General features: G+C 38.4%; 1 protein-coding gene across 3 annotated transcripts in view; it reads left to right on the top strand.

Annotated features, from left to right (window-relative positions):
* The first annotated feature begins 2947 nt into the window (after positions 1–2947).
* Positions 2948–15259, top strand: part of LOC142061039 (E3 ubiquitin-protein ligase SIAH1) — an 80247-nt gene continuing 67935 nt past the window's right edge. The window contains exons 1-2 of one of the 3 annotated variants that reach the window (XM_075101551.1): positions 2948–3204; positions 4340–4486. The gene's annotated coding sequence lies outside the window, so the exon portion shown is untranslated. The remainder of the gene's footprint in view (positions 3205–4339; positions 4487–15259) is intronic. The other 2 variants (XM_075101550.1, XM_075101549.1) reach the window with 2 other exon arrangements.

The following is a 15259-nucleotide window of genomic DNA, read 5'->3' as shown; positions in this document are numbered from 1 at the left end:
CCTTTGGGTCAGCTTCTTAATTCCTAATAAGTTCCTCTAGAGGCAACTGGGAGAATCAAAGTGGGCCAAGAACAATACAAATTATTCCATATCTCATTTGCATGTTAGTGTACTCAAAACTGAAACAACTGTGCAGTACATATATATATGTATATAAAATGCAGATAAGTGTGGGTTTGTTTTCATTTGTCACAAGGGAGGTAGGAGATAAAAATTGGAGTATGTCACTGCAGGAGCAGCAAAAGATAAGTACCATGTTGATTACTATCTAGTGTGGGAGACATGGTGAAGTATGTAAACTCTTCACTCCACAGCAGTGAATTAGGGAACTATATTAATGCTAGTAAATGCTGATGTGCTGTTCGCTTCTATGCTGAACATCCAATTTGTAAGGAATTAAAGAGGAATATAGCATCAAGTGTTCAACAGCGTAGTAGCTGATTACTTTTGCATGACACAAGAAGCCTAGCTGGGAGATACTAGCTATCTAAAACCTGTAATCTTACCACTTTTTCCCAGGTAGAGGACAGACGACAAATTAATTGATTTTCATGGCAAAAACTTATTGCTGGACATTAAAGCAGGCTGTCACAGATAAAGTTCATGTCAAATGATACCAAGTGAGGCCAAAGGTTCTTTGTTTTCTATTTTTTTTAGGTTCAGTTGTCCCTTCAACTTTGAGTTTTAAATGCTGCATCTCTGTTAACGTGAAAGATGACAAACATAACCAGGATGGTCTGAATTTTCCTTGAGGAAAACGGGTGGAGCTGTTGCAATGCTATGCCATATGGTGGAGGAACACCCAGGGTGGGATCTCAACTGCACTTAGAACAAAACCATCAGTGTCTTCCAGTTTTGTTTTCACTTGTTCTTAGTTCCCTATTAGCCTACTTACTGTAAGTATGGCTGTCCATAAAAATCCATAACGAGCCTCTTTCAGTGCACAACCGAACAAGTGCTGCATGAAACACAGCAACCGAAAAAGCCTTCTTGGACCCAACAGAACAAGTTTTTTGTTTGGATTTTTTTTAATGGCAAAGAAAATATGCTTTTTTATGCAAGAAAGTTGGTCTGTGATTCTCTTTTATGAACTGTACAAAGTGCTCAGAGTGGAATGAGCAGAGGAAGAGGTCAAGTCTAAGTCCAAATGTAGCCAGAATGTTCCTGATCCCTAGAATAGAGTGATTTTCTGTGAGATGGTATATATCGCTAATACAGCTTTCAATTTCTTTGTATTTCCACTAAAATTGGAAGCTAAAGGAATATTTCTTTGATCTTGCTTGGAACTTCCCTTTTTTCTAGGATAAGATTTATAACTTCAGATAAGTAACTACTTTTACCTGAACAGAGCAGCCCTGAGTTTACCTGTGATAATAAAAAGGTGCCAAGACCCAGCCAATAGGCAAGAAAAAAAACCCAAAATCCTGGATATATGTATCATCTCCTAGCTCCATACTAAAACAATAAAATATAATCATTGCCTGAATGCATTCATGTAATTGTCTGTGTGATAACTAATGTGTAACTGTTGTCTAGTTCTGCTGTGATCCTTATGTAGCAAACAGCGTGGTTCAGATACGCAAGGCACTCTGGATTTGTCAGTTCGGGACCAGCGAGATCCAGCTTTAAGCAATGCTCTTAGAGCTCTCTGCTCTGCTTCCTGCAGTGCTCCCAATCCCAGACAGCTTGCACTTCAGATATATATTATTGCGTTCTGTCCTGTCAATCGAAGCATACGGTGAACGACATGGTTTTATAAGCAAGTTCTGCACTGATGGTGAGCCTGAACTTGTCATTCCTGCAGGACCTGACCTAATGCCGTGAAGTGTATTTGTAGTGTTTCCCAGAGTGTCCCATAATGTGGTATTTGGGCTGGGTTTTTTTCTTATCAGTATTAATGCCTTGTGTGTTCCAGGCACCTTTCCCATCATCTTGGATGACAGAGCTGACTGAACTTAAGAGAAGAATCACATAAGTTTAAAAATATGAACTATAATGTATTTATTGCAAATAATATTTCCTAATGGTAACTTTATGAAGAAAGAAAAACATGAAAAATTGTTAAAATACTGTGATATCTGGGAAAGCTGTTCTTCACTGAAAAAGGTTAAAATGAAAACTTTAATATGAGTAGGTAAAAATATCTAGGAGGAGAATGTTGCAGAACTGAACAAGTTTTTTTCCACAGTCACATGGGAGCATTATATAGGTCCATTCACAAATTTGCTGAGGACAAGACAGTGTCTATTGGCAGCAAGTAACACACTGGGTATACACCAAGTGCCCATGTGTTCTTTCTGCCTATGAAAAAATACTAATTTATTAATTATAAGCAAACAACATAATTGTAAATCACCTTTTGTTTAACACAAAGAATGAGCACGCAGAGGGTCAGACAGTAGCATGACTATTATTACTACATAATTCCCATTCTTTTTATAGACACATCTGAGATAATGCTTAGCTTTTAATGGGTGGAAAACAAAAGAAAAGGGCTTTGACAAGAGGGACTACAGAATTGCCAAGGAGAGTATTTGACAAGAATCTTTTTTCTTATCAACCAAAATGTTCTACACAGATAGTCAGCATAATCGTTCCTATCTTTCAGAGACACTGAGGCACAAGAAAGGACCCACTTGCCTAAAACTGCTCAGTATGGCAGACAGAAGTGGTGACCAAGCTCCCAAGCCTCACTGCAGCAACAAGCTCCTCAGTAAATCCCTCCTCATCCCACCACAACATCTGCCTAGGTAGATGCCCATGGCTGATGTGAAGATTTTGCTCAGCTGGCTCCAGCATCATCTGCCTTGCAACCAGCACAACAACAACCCTGCTGCTGTGGAAAATGAGGCCTCTGAGGGCATCCATCTTGTTTCACCTCAGGTGAGCTGTGGCAGGGAGGGAGGGAGGGAGGGAAGGAGGAAGGGCGGGAAAAGGGACGTGAGGACACAGGAGGGCGGCACAGTGCTTAAGGCAAGGCTTTGCAAGCTTGTATGGCAGCCTGGGCAGCAGCTGTGCTGGTTTTCTGTGCCTTGGACCAGTTTTGCCGCTGAAGGAGGCAGGTTGAGAGCGAATGAACGAGAAACACTGAGGGGAGAGAGGCTGGCAGGAAAGCGGCAGGGTATGATGGAGCGCAAGCCAAACCCCTCCTCGGCGGCAGACCATGTGGTGACAGTGAAGTCCTCAGCTCCGCATGCGGTTTGGGTGAGCTTAAATCTCACTGCTCTATGCGCACCACTAGGCTTGACAAAATACAGTAATGTCAGTGTTAAACTGAGATGGCAAGCTGCAGGTAGCCTGCTGTGCTGAACAGCCTATATACCAAGTGAGGGGTGCCAGAGAGGTCGAGAGTGTACTGTACTTCTGGTTTCAAGTGATTGTTAAAAGATATAATCAAATGTGTTTCTTGTTGGGGCTATGATTTAATGGTGTAAATGCTGTAGTTTTCTGTAGTAAAGGAGATGGGATTCAAGCTTTTTACCTCAGTATAGAGCAAGGCTTCTGTTCCTATAAATTGCTTTGCTGCAGCTGATGGCAGAGTTTTTTGGAGTTTGTTTTTCTTGTCCTGAATGATTGAGCTACGCTTAAAAATGTTAAGTATTATGTTCTTATGCCAAAATAAATATTCATACTTGGACTTAATCAGGAATAGATTAATCACTTCAAAGTCACACAATTACTTAATAAAGGAAAGACAGAACCCCAGTGTGATTTTTGGGCTTTGTTTGTTTGTTCTCAATTTTAAAGGGAAATGGCCTTCTCTCTCTATGCTCAGGCTGATATTAGCTATAGGCTCCTTTAAACTGCCTGGAGCCTGTGTGCATGTGTGAACATGCTTGTTGAAGAACTAGTCTTCTTTCACTTACGTGTATCCTGGTTGTGTACATGTTCATTTTTTAGGTGCTGGTGTGAGCATACATATGTTGTAATCTTCATTTTTTTCTCGAAAGTATGTGCCTAAAGTATGCTTCATGCTATTCAACCTTTGGTTGCTGAAAAAAACCCACAACTAGAAGCAGTGTTTTGAGTGGAAAATAACAGGGACCATCCCCTCTGAGTGAATGATGCGGCATTACCCTCTCCCTGCCTTTAACATTTTATAGAATGTCTGTCTCCAGGATAAAGTCCTGAGAATTTGACTCTGGTTCATGGTGTGAGGACGAGCACAAGATTTTTGTGTAGTAAATTCAATAGTTTATTGTCGAAAGAAGTTTTTTCTCTAAGTTTTAAGCTAGGTATTATGTAATGTAAATAGTTTTATTCTGGTTGTAAATAAGCAAAACTACAAATAAGTCCTAGTATTCAGTGCTGGTGATGCTGTTTTTCCTTTCTCTTGCAGTGCCTTATTAGGGTAGTTTGTGTTTTGAAAGAGCATTTCTGAACTGTCTTTTGCAACAGCAGAGAAAGTGCCTGTCCATACAGTGGAAATACTACAATGTTCACATAAAAGGGATAGACGATGAATCTTAAAAAACATGGATTTTAGGTATGTACATTTTTCACCTCTGTGTGTATGCACTTATGTTTAGAATGTGGTTCCATTCTACTGTTGAAACTCTGCATCTGTGTATGACAAACCAACTTTTGCGATCTGCCTTATGGCTAGATAAATTCTGTAAGATTGCATTATTATTTTAAATGGCTATTTCAAAGGAAGCATTTTTTAAGAGGAAATTGGTTTTGAATGCATTGGTTTCCCTTTGCAGTCTCCACTTGAGTACATTTTTAACTCTTTCAGAAATTATACTTTCAATGTACATAACTAAATTATTACATATTTTTAATTAAAAAATAGAAACTATGTTCCAAAGAAATTAGAGTTCTGATCTCTGGCTGATCTATACCAATTAAGTTTTATTTTCTTATCATTTGTCACTAAGCATAGGAATCATTGTGATTCTAATCCAAAGTAATGTATGATTTTCTGTCTGGCTGTTGAATAAGCATACAATATTTGAAGTAAGTAATTTTAGTATTATTAATTTTAAGAGAAAACTTTGCTGAGAAAAATATTACTCAGAGCTCAGAGGCTATTAGTAAAAAGTAAAAAAAAAAGCTGACTTGCATGTATGCTGGTATAGACACATACACGCACCCTTTTTAAAACTAATTTTGAAGATGAATCCAAACTGTGACTGCTTCAGTTCTTTAATATAATGATTTTGATGGTCACAAAACAGTTTAAAACAGTTTCTGGAGAGAAATACCAGTACTGACATTCTTCTAACAGAGCGAGGCATTTGTTAACTCTTCAGTTTAAATGTAAACCTGTTGCATGCTTGACCTCCAGAGAAAATGTAGGATGTTATGGGATGATGTATGGCATAGTAAGTATTTGCACTGTTACCCTGTCTTAGTGCAGGAGTTCACTTGTATGCTTAATTGTATTGTTTTAGACTTTTATTGGTATCCTTACTGCTGTATGTTACATTTCATTTGCTTCTTGGCTCAGGGATGCACATAACAAACAGGCCAAGAGCAGGGCTGGCTGTCTAGTTTTGCCAGAAACTTGTGAACAGTAAAGCAAAATCCAAAAGCAGAGGCAGGAAGGGGCCAGCCCTTTCGCTGGGACAGTGACTTAGGAGCCCACAGGACTAAATGATACTGAAGCCAGTCTGAGTCTGACTTCTTTATTTAAGGAGCGTTACTGCACCTTGGATCCAAATGAACCCAAGTCAAGTGTGTGTTTTGCAAAGACAGAAGAAAATTGCGGATATCTAAAAGGCAGAGCATGGAGGTCTGGCAATATTTTCTGAGAGGAAGAGGAGATACATTGTGGTCTATAAATACTTTTCTGTGGGAGATCTTTGCAGCAGAGGGCCTTGAATTAAAGAGAGTCCTTTGCCAGATCTCCTGTTGGCAGAACACCAATAATATGGATAATGACATTCTTGACATTCTGAAGTGAAGGGGCATTAAAATACTAATACTTGTCATTTGCTGGAAACAATGTTTTCTGTTGCATTTGCAGCTACCCAAGTGTTCTCTACATTAGGGAAATAGTATTTGCTATATTTTAACTTTTAACCAAATCTTTATTTTCTTGGCCTGCTTATCTGTCGGCAGCTAGTACCTAATCCAAAGAGAAATTTCCAGGGCTGAATGTAACTTATGATGTGAAACATGTAACATCTACACTCAGCTTCAGTGTTCAATTTTTTTTCGCTTCCAGGGCTGAGCCAGAAACTGACTTTTGAGTAAATTAATGAGGTAGCACTAAAAATTAAGACAATGCTAGTGTGACCACGAAATTAATTTGCAGAGTTCAGTGGGTGCATACAATTATTTTTGTTTTAAACCATTCAATATGTTAGTTTTGACTAAAAATTATTTAGGGCTCTGATTCATAAGTGGTGTATGCTGTAGTGGGCTAAAATATTACTGTTGTTATTTGCAAGAGATTCACTTCAGCTACCCTTGCTACTGCAGGAGTGCTGTGTGTTGGTTTCTCAGTTGTCACAGCTGGCATATTCGTTTAAACTGCTGTAGGTCATGAGTCAGAGCCCTCAGTTCTCTGCTGTCAACAAAATGCAGAGAATATATAGTAGCTAGATGGTTATCCTTTGTTTTATAGCATCCATCAAAGCCCTACTTTATAAACAGAAATCAAATTAAGCTTTCTAATATTACAGCAGCTATGAGTCTTCCAAATTATGATGAATTGAAATAATTCATGCAAAAGCCCAGAATATCTTATCTACCCATCTGGTGGGTTTAGTCTCAAGGCTTTTCAGGGACATTATTCAAATGCTTCTGGTAGGTGAATGTAATTGCTGCTTCAGGAGCTATTTGGATGGGGAGGTTATGATTTCTTTTAATAAGATATTTAATTATATACAAATAATAAAGCAGTTTAAATGAGTTTGTAATGTTCTTGTAAAAATGATATAGCACTTTATTTCTCTCCTCACTGATAGGCTTTTGCTTGTCTTTTATTTGCATCATAATGCACGAATGGTGAGTGTTTATTGTGGTTCAGCCGGCAGCTCAGCCCCGCACAGTCGCTCGTTCACTCCACCACCGGTAGATGGTGGAGAGAATCAGAAGGGTAACGCTCGTGGGTTGAGATAAGAACAGTTTAATAATTAAAATAAAAAAAAAATGCAATGGAAAGGGAAACAACGAGAGGCGAGAAACCCGGGGGGGGCGGGAAAGGAGGGGAACGAACTGCCGGAACAAACCGCACGCGACACAGCCGCCCGCCCACCCGACGCTGGGCCTCCCACCGTGTTGCCAACTGCGCCCCCCCCCCTTAATATACTGGTCATGGTGTCACATGGTATGGAATGAACATGCCATTGGCCAGTCAGGGTCAGCCGCTCCCGCCGTGGCCCTGCTCCTCCCAGCCTCCCGCAGAGCGCGGGAAGCTGGAAAGGTAGCCGACCCCCCACAGTGAGAATTAACCCCTTCTCAGCCAGAACCAGCCCAGTGTTACCTAGTAAGAAGGATGTAATGGGAGTCTGCCTAAAATTGTGTGCATCTGTTCCTAAGCCCTTAGGTGGGAGGAGGAGAAGTGAAGAGTTAGCAGAGTTGCCAATGGCTAGTGCTGCAGTGGCAGAGACAGAAGTAGAATCCACATCTCTTTTCCCATCTAAGGTATATGTGACACCTTCTTGGTACTAGGACTGCTATTTAGTTGTGATGGTTATGGATTAAATACTAGTGTTGCATGCATATATTCTGCTTCCCCCCACCCCCCCCAATACAGGGGAGGTGTACTTTGAAAAAGTTTCATTAAGATAGTATCTCCTAACGCTGTAAACATACAGAAGCACTCATACACAAGATTAACTCAGCTAAATAAAAGAAGTCAAGGTGTTGAGCAAGGAGATACCTTGTTTGGTGTCAAAACAAACAGTAGAGGTTGTGTGCTGTGTGCTGCTCTATCTAGAAAGGTCTTTCCAGTCCAAAGAATAACATCCTTACATGATAAAGTGAACAGTTCTATAGTCTGCTATAAAACTATTAAAAATAAAGTGTGAAAATTTGAAGTCATGATGGTTCCTTTCCAGTTTCTTGCTGGGTGAAACAAGCACAAAGTCTGTCTGTTAGAATCTTGTTTAAGGCTATCTTGTGGTTAGCGAATGCAGACATGGAGCAGAAGGTCTGATCATATATCAGTGTGTAGAAGGGTGGGAAATATGATAATCAGTGTTCAGCAGAAGTCTCTGAAACAGTGAGTGGGTATATGGGGCAAGATCTATTGCACAAGTGAAAATACGACAGTATATTTGAAAACCGTGTTTATATTTCAGAATAGATTGTGTTGTGAGTTGTAACAACTTACCAAACTGACATAGACAACGCTATTGTCTCACTCTGTCTCTGTACAGACTGTAATTATGGAAGGAGCTGAGTCTTAAGTCATATCCTACTGTACAATACCAGTTTAACAGGTTTAAAATGTTGTACTTTCTAACATTTGATTTGAGTTAACTGCCTTTCTGAGAACTGTCTCTTCTGTTAATTGATTTGACCCTCTATGTTACCAAACAATGTTAGAAATATGCACAACAGGAAACATGCGCCTATTTCAGAAGAAAAAAATGTTATATATACTGTGTGGCTCTTACGCATGTATTTGCTTTAGAGTGTTTGAATGTCTGTATCAGGACCTATCATTATGCAGCTCATCAGGGCAACACTTGCAATCCTTGCACTTGCAAAAAGGCAAACCTGCTTCCAAGACTTTCCTGCTAAGACATTAAAAACAGCAAGGGTTTTACCATCCCTTAACAGAGTTGAGGGAGAGAAGATATGGCACACACTGTGATGGACTGTAACCTTATCTGTATTTTCCCCTTCAACTAGGTTGTTCCCTGAAGCTTTCTGCAAACATTATATTGAAGACATCTATGATACCCCACTCCCCCATGACTCCTAAAGCAAGGCTATGCACTGACAACGTAATTTAGCTCACAGGCGAAGAGTATACACACTGGAATGATTGGTAACTGGTATTATGGAAATACCTGACAGACCCAGCTGAATTAAGGTGTGATGGTCACTATGCCATCTGACCTCCAAATTCAGAGTAAAAGATAGGCCATGTCATGAAGACTCTGCATTCTGAATCAAAAATTTAAAGAACTGGGAAGGTGATGCAGGCATATGAAGAGTTTGATGGCTGCTTTTTCATGTAAAATTTGGGGGTTTCCCTTCTAATTTCTAGTTATCTTGTAGTTGTGATTGTTGCGTTTTACCAGTTTTTTTGTTTTCGCAATCTATGTAAGTTATTGCCTTGGTGTAAGCCTGCAACGGTTTGTATTTGATTCTAATGTATTGAAGAGTGATTGAGGGGGAAGAAACCAAACCAGTAGTGGAAAGCCAGACTTTTGAGCTTGAAAAACATGTGACCAACTCTTAATTTATAAGAATAATTTTTACTGTGACATTTTTGTATGTCTTTGCAAGTCCATTTTTATGTTGGTTTTAGCCATCTTCTTGCATCTTAAATAGTGAGGTATAGCATAATGTTTTAGTGAAAAAAATAATGTAGCTATTTATGGTTTATTTATAAATAAACTAGCAGGTAGTTGGATAGACCAATTTTTTGGTTGTCTTGGCTTCATTCCCCATGAGAACTCTGCAGAGTAGAATTAATTTAAAAGTTAAAAAATAACTACTGAAAATCTTACTATGATTCTTATTTGTATATTCAGGTGCCTAAATACTATTTGAGCTAGTTAGGTTATATCTAGCTTGGAGAGAAATATTACATCTATCAGCCCTGATATAAAGTAGCACACTTACTTGAGTGAACTTTTACCTGTGTATGTTTTTTCCAAAAACTTAAGTTGACTGCCGTCAAGGAGCCCTAAAACTATTCCCATATCAAAATGTGGTGCTATGAATTGCAAAGATGAGTTACTGTTAAACTATTTACAAAAGCTCTTTGTAGGCAGAAATCCATTTAAAGGTGCTGCAGAACAAAATATTTACAGACTAATGATAATTCTTGGGGTATACAGAGGATTCTTCACCTGTAATCTCTAGAGAATTATTTCTAAGAAGTACATATTGTTATTTCTATTGATGGATAGAGTAAAGTGCAAAAAAGTCAAGGGTTTTGCAGAGAGAGGTCTGCTTACGTAATTTGGAAAACCTGTAGTTTGAATAGTAGTAGAGAAAATAATAGGAAAAGATCTTGTAGAGACAGTACAGTACAGTTTGTACTATTGGGGTTGTTATCTTCACAATGTTTCCAGAATTTTGGGGGGGGGCAAGTAAATGTTATATTTGCATCACTATATATAACATACATATATTTATATATAGTTGTTGCCTGTTAATATATAGACATTTTTAAAGTTATGGCAATACACTATATGTTTTATTTCCCTGTTGTGATTTGGTGTTTAATATAATAAACCTGTTTAATAATCTTAAGAAGAAGCATTATGTCCATTTGAGGAAATCAAACTAGCTGAGCTCAATGTTCTTATCCTTCTCTTTTCTGTTTTCCAGTAGGGGTGATACTCATCTAGCTATCACTCCATTTTTTTGGTTTGTTTTTTACATCTAGGATAATTTTGTGGATAACATGAAGGTATAAACAAATATTTCCTTACCTCCAACTCATCCAATTGTAATGGATAGTGCTCCAGTAGTTTCAGCTTCTCTTTTTTTAGCAGGGCAGTTCTTGTTCCAGAAGGTGCTCAGCAGATTTACAGGGTACTTAGGGGTCTAAAGATACAGATAGGAGCTCTACAGAATTTTCAGAAGTATATAAGTACCTCTGAAAGACCACAGTGCTTCACATACATTAGAAAGTGTGTCTTTAGCACTTATATTTTTGAAAAGCCCATCTTTTGCATTCATATAGTGTCACCAAGATGTGACTACCTCAGGAAAGGTAAGATATGATTTACAGTGGGAGGTAAATGTACTTTAGGTCCTATGCCTTTAGCACCATCTGGAGCAGTATGTCATATGCCACAGGAATGCACAACTGCAGCCACATGGCCATGCAGGATTTCCATGTAAACTGCCCCAAATGTAGTTACAGATTTTTGCAAGATCCACTGTACTCTTGAGAGAAAAAGTAGGACTGATTTCACAGTAATGAAACTGTGGATTTGCTACTTACTGGATGTAGTTCCAGTTCTGATCATTATTAAACTTGCAGTCATGAACATGGAAAGGATATTAAGAAGAGAGACTCAAAGCTGGAGGCATAAGCATGAAGTAGGTTGTACTATAGCGGTTGCACAGGAACAAGCAGTCTGAATTTTGAAGTACGTGGGGAATGTTGTCCTGGTTTCATTGCAGTTATTGATGCAGGCCAAGATTGTTTTTAGAGGGTTCATCACCTTTTTTTGTGCTTAAATAAATGAGCCTGTAAGAAAGTTGAGTCCCAAGATACTGAGCATCATGCTCAGTTGTCACTGCCTGGCATTAAAGGTAGGGAGTTCCGTATCTTGTTGCAGAGACCGACATTGAAATGCTTTCATAAAGCTTTAGTGTACTTAGGAGTGTCTGTTTTTGTCTAAACGTGGCACAGGATGGTACTTTTTCAAAGCAGAAAGAGCCTTTCCAGTGTGAGGTACGCCATAGAGACATTCTGAGTGTCTTTGGCATGCTAAATGTACTGATGCTTTGATCTTAGGTTAATAAGAAATCAAAGCCCTCTTGGCCTGAAAGAGCTTCTTGACAAACTCCCCATCTCCCTTGGGAGCTTTTGTTTTGCTGGTGGTTTCCAGGCCCTTAGTTCAGCCTCTTCCATAACTCCTTTTGTGACTGCTGTTCAGTACAAAAGTAAGCATAGATGTTTACTTGAAAGTCTGGTGCCTGAACTTTTTTCTTCTTTAAAAGAAAAAAAAACCAAACCAAACCCAGCTGTTTTAGTTTTAAAATACAAAACTAGCAAGCAACAGAATGCTTGCATAAAACTGAAGTAACAGTCATGGTGATCTAGTGTGACTGACAATGCTGTTAATCTGCCTAGTCTGGCAGTTAGGCAGCAAGCTTCTTACAAGAGTTTGTGTCCTTAGGAATTCCCCTCTGCTTAACTGGTGATAAAGAGACGATGGTCCTTTTAACCATACAGGCTTCTCTACCAGCTGCCTCTGTATTTATTAGCAGTTTCTATTACACAAAAATAACTTATAGTACAATGGCATATCTGATTACAGAAGTGTGTTGTTATATTTTCTGTTTCTTGTGAATTGTTTAATATGAAGCAACTGTGCAGAAATGCTTGGATGTGTGAAGTTAGTGAGGCATTTAATTAAGTTGCAAGAGCCAATGCACTTGCAAATGGAATATTGACCATAGTGCATATTTCATTTGTGAAACAAAATGGGTTGTGGATTTAAAGAAGAGGAGACTTGTAGACAAGAATGGCCTTCTAAATTCTAGAGATGTCATAACTGGTCTACAGTTTGGGTTTAATTTGGAAGTGCCCTAATTTGGGCTTTTATGTTTTAACTAGTTTAATGAAGCAAATCCTTTTAGTATTTCCACCCTTGATTCTACTTCACATGGACAAAAAAAAAAACAAAAAACCCACCAACCCAAACAGACTTCCTTTCTCAGTCAGTCTGTGATACTTTACAAAAAAAGAAAACAAAATGTTTTGTGTGTTGTTGGGTTTTTTGGGGGGAGGGGGAAGGAGGAGAGGCTTGCCTTGGATTTTGGTGCGAGGTGCATTTGGGGGGTAGGTTTGGTTTTTTGGGGGGTTTGGTTTTTGGGTTCTGGTTGGGTTTTTTTTGAGAGAGAGAAGGGGTCTCTGAGTTATCCCTATGGCCTATAAAGGTGCCATGTGTGGGTTTTGAGTTTACACAAACTGGGTTAATCTGGGACTGACACAAAGGGTATATGGTTTTGGAAGGAGCGTGTGGTCTGGAAGAGGGTGTTCATTGTAGTGCTGCAGAACCTACCCAGCGGGTTTATCTATGGAATAAACTTAAGAGTTCACTGGCAAAGACTGCATGTGTACTTGGGAAGTCAGTGTAAGGTTTCATTATTTGAGCCAGGATGCTCAGGTCCCATTGTAACCTATTCACTGGAACTGTTTTCTCTCCAAAAATAGGTCAGAAATCAAAGAAAATCGTTGGCCACGAAAGCAGTCTTCAGAAATAATCCACATGACAGTGAAATTGCTATTTGGGAAGCTTATAGCCCTTTGAGTTTCATTAACAGTCTATTAAATACACTAAAATCTAACTTTAATATCCTAGATCAGCGGACCTTAGTAGGACTATGTGCTGGTTTGGGTTTTTTTAAGTTTGGAAAAGCTGTCTCAGTGACTGAGCTTTTCCTGTAAATGTATTATTGGAGAGGCTGTTGATGTTTGTGGTGATTCTGTGCATTGACTCTCTCTGGCCCACTGTTTGTCTACTCTGCACATTCTTTTCTAATGGCAAGTATAAGGTCTTGCCAACCTGTGATTCTGTGGTTCTGTGATTTCAATTTGACATTTTCAGAATAGCCAGGACACGTAAACAGGGAGATCATACACGCAGAAAACCTGCATGTCAATGTAAAAGCCTTAACATTCCAGTCCTTTGGCAACAGAAAATCCTGCCAATGAAAATTAGCTAGATACCTAAGTAGAACAAATCAACAGGAAATAGCTCATTAAAAAGTTTCCAGCAGAGAGCCATAGGGGTTTTTAGCACAGTAAGTATAAATTTCACAGATTATATGCTTGTTTAGTCATCAAGGTAAATCTGATGAAGACAAGATCTGCCTAACAGTAACTAGCAAATGGTATGGAATTGATCAATGTTCCATGTATTACCATTTTGCTTTTAATTCTGACTTTTTGAGACGTTCTTTGCCTGCCTGGTATGCTACATTTATTAATTAACTCCGTCTGTTGAAAGTCTGGACTGGCAGTTCAATAATATAACGAGTTGTTTTATTAAAAAATTGTGCCTGAAAGTGGTACTCTTGATCATAACAAAGAGAATTTAAGGCAAATATATCTTGGAAATACCCTCATTTTGCTGGTGATGTCACTAAATCTTAACCTACTATAACTATAGTTCTCCACACTTGACATTTATAGGAAATGGTGTGCCACTATGAAAAATATTACATTTAACAGGGTAATCTTGATCACGTTAGCCTTGTTCTATAGGTTGTGTAACAAAATGTAAAGGAATCCACTGAAACTATGAAAGGGCTTGAATTTTGCAGCTTGGAAACCGCAAGTGAAAGGGGAAACTGCTAATAACTAATTTCACAACTCCTTGGTGAATTCTGTTTGAACGTCTTAATAGAGATGTTGATGTTCTATTTATTAGACCTTATTCAATATATATTCTTTACCACTAAATGCAGAAGATTTGCCTGACAGTGTTGTGAACATACTGTTACTTTCTTAATAAATATGGGAAGAAAAGGATGTAATATTTGTGTTCATTGAATCCATATGTTGTAAGTTGGTTTAGGGTATATATTGCTATTGGTAGTATATGTTCATACATACATTTGACACACATCCTGAGCAAAATGATACATTGATATTACAGCTTAATTATTCTTATTGAATACCAAGCAAATTTCTGACTTGCTTTTTAACTCTGGCTTCTTCATTATGTGTAGTTAATTGTCATTAAGTTAATTCACTGTATCTAGTTCTCCAGAAACCACTAAGATTCTGCTGTGTTCATAACTAGTCTGCATGCTGTTATGTACTTAGTAGAGATAGTTATATTGAACTTTCATAGAGTTTATAGCCAAACAACCAGTAGATTATATAGCCTGACATGTAGATGGCAGGCAATTATAGTTCAGGTAATAATTTGGACAGTTGTGCTACAGTCCAGCTTTTTGCATTCTGGGAGATTAAATGCTGCAAGCAGAGAATTAGGAGAGAGCATGCCATTAAGACCCATCTATTGATAAGTAAATGGCTAGGTGAGAGATTCTTCTGCCACCTACCCTGATAAAAATGTTTGTCAGAAATAGTGGAATCTCACTGGTAGGAAATATTAACATTGACTTTTTCTCATATCCGTTTCTGTTTATCAGCAAAACTGAAAAGCTTCTTTTAATGTGTAAATATCTATGCTCTTAGTGACTGTCACCTATCAAAATTTTCCTTGACAAAGTTGGGTTTTGCTAACCTCCTGTCCACTGTGTCACTTCTAGGGCCTCTGTGCTTTAAACTTTCCAAAGTATTTTCGTTCTTGAAGTATGGATATCAGAATTGGAGAGAAGCTGTCTTTCTAAAGATGTGCACAGATGTGAAGTGTTATATTTGTACTTGATATTCTTGTTTACAAATATGCAAAAATCCACGGTAAAG

The sequence above is a fragment of the Phalacrocorax aristotelis genome, chromosome 8 (genome assembly GCF_949628215.1).
Source record: "Phalacrocorax aristotelis chromosome 8, bGulAri2.1, whole genome shotgun sequence".
Lineage (NCBI taxonomy): Eukaryota > Metazoa > Chordata > Aves > Suliformes > Phalacrocoracidae > Phalacrocorax > Phalacrocorax aristotelis.
The sequence above is the reverse complement of the archived record's forward strand: the minus strand, read 5'-3'. Positions and strand labels throughout refer to the sequence as shown.